This window comes from Oryzias melastigma, linkage group LG24 (genome assembly GCF_002922805.2).
Source record: "Oryzias melastigma strain HK-1 linkage group LG24, ASM292280v2, whole genome shotgun sequence".
In the NCBI taxonomy this organism is placed as follows: Eukaryota; Metazoa; Chordata; class Actinopteri; order Beloniformes; family Adrianichthyidae; genus Oryzias; species Oryzias melastigma.
The window spans coordinates 22,055,841-22,057,871 of NC_050535.1; the positions used below are offsets into that span (position 1 = coordinate 22,055,841).

The 2,031-nt window shown below is 41.8% G+C and overlaps 1 long non-coding RNA gene across 1 annotated transcript; it reads right to left on the reverse strand.

Annotated features, from left to right (window-relative positions):
* Positions 1-324: 324 nt before the first annotated feature.
* On the reverse strand, positions 325-1,329 carry LOC118598127. The gene is made up of 2 exons (XR_004947227.1): positions 913-1,329; positions 325-793 (listed from the first exon to the last, which is right to left on the reverse strand). It is a non-coding gene; the product is annotated as an uncharacterized LOC118598127 (long non-coding RNA).
* Positions 1,330-2,031: the final 702 nt, after the last annotated feature.

The following is a 2,031-nucleotide window of genomic DNA, read 5'->3' on the forward strand; positions in this document are numbered from 1 at the left end:
ACAAAAAAAGCAATGCTTACTTATTGCCCATTTTTGGCCAACAACCAGCACTTTCAAACTCTGGAAAAAAATAGGATTGAAAAGAAACTTTTATAACACATGAATATACAATTTTACAATGACGAACTCAGTTTAATGCAAACTCTGATGCAAATGAAAGAAATTGTAAGGAGAAGCACCAAGACGTTGCTATTTAACAAAGAATTTGAACTGAAAAAAAGTATATTTCAATTCTTAACCTTTCTTAAGGTATGTAGCTAACTCTCTATGGGAAAATCCTCTTTGTTTTTCTTTATGTTTGACATTCAGAAAATGGCAAACCAGTTTCCATCAAAGACAGCAAATTTATTTAAGTAATGATACTAAACTAAAAAATATAACGAATTATTACTCAAAATTGTGATTACAGCAAAAGTCAGGGTTTAGAGTGTGTAGTTAAAAGTATGAAATGAAAAAAAGAAAGAAATACTTAGCGTAGAACTCATTCGACGGATAATCCGGATCTTCTAGAAGTTTGGAGGAGCAGCTTCATTACAGAGTTGTGTTTGATGAAAGCTCTCTTGAACAGTTCGATGAGCTGTCACTGTGCTGTGTTAGCTGAGGGTATCTAGTGTTAAAAAAAGCATCTTTTCTCAATAAAAATGTCCCCTCTGCTCTGTGAGGTGAGAGGTGACAGAGAGTGAGTGGTGTTGCACCGCACTTCATTTCCCATCAGACCCTGGTGGAGGTTTGCGGGACAGGAACAGCTCTGCACTCGTCTCTGCTGGAACTCCCATGATGAATTATTCAGCCGCTTCGGTGTGGTGACAAAACACACAGTGTCAGAAAAGCAGACTCCACTTCATCAGCAAAATGCTCCGGTGCCCTCACCCCCTCCTCCACCTCTCCTCCCTGCAATAATTTCATTTTCACCTGTGCTCCGGATCCCGTGAGTGAAAGCGCCGGCTCTTGGCGGGCGGATGAAAGAGGCCAGTAAGGCTGGGTGTCCCTTTGTCCTTGCAGGCTGTGGAGCCTCACACCATCCATCTCTGTCAGAGGCGAGCATCCCCTCCTCCCATCTCCACCAGCTCAGGAGGCCCCGTCTGCCAGGCGTGTTCCTGCTAAATGGGGCCTTTACTCAGTATTGACTGGCCCGACAGGTCTCTCCACTGGCCCTGCTGGGCAGTGCAGAAAGCAGGCGATCAAACATTTTTTCTCTGCTTCTTAGTCTCAGGCGTCTCCGCAGCAGCGTAGGGGGAGGACTCCGTCAAAAGCTAGAGGAGAGGGTGATGAAAACAAAGCAAGGTGCTGTTTCGTGGTGAAACATGGGGTGTGACTTAACACCAGTTAGAGGCCACATCTATACACACGCCACCATCAGCTTGAGTTTCAGGTCAGTTTATCTAAGTACTGAATCCACACGAGCGTGAGGCCACTTCTCAGTTATTTTAAAAAGGTTCAATCCCGCAGGGTAATCATGACCACAGGTCAGGACAGAAGATACGCAAACAAGACTGTAGTTCTGGGTGGGAAAATAGATTTCATTGCTTCATTATAATCAAAGTGTTCGGACCACAGTCCCACAAGAAAACAATGTATAGACTCAAGAAGCAGATTCAAAAACTACTAAGAATCTTTCTTTAACACATCTTGGATAAAACATGTTCTGTCTTCGACTTTTGAGGAAGAAATCTCCAAATGTATTGTGTGTGGAAGGAAAAATGTCGTACCAAAATGTACCAAAAGGTCGTCTAGATACTCCTTAAACTCCCTTCTTGAAAACTGATCGTTGTCTTTGAACTTAGACAAATCCCTCTTAGACAAAACCATGACAATTAGCAACACATGAAAAAACTTTGAAACTGATTTACTAAGATGAAAGTCCCATTCCAGTCCTCTTTTGATCTGTTGTACAAGTGTTTTGACAAGTGGTGTTTTGATCATAATTATGCTATTTTTAGACAAACTAATACAAAAAACTATGTAGTTTTCTAGGACATAGTTTCTGCAGAACACCAGGAGTTAATCAGAAATTCACCTCTGAGGATAATT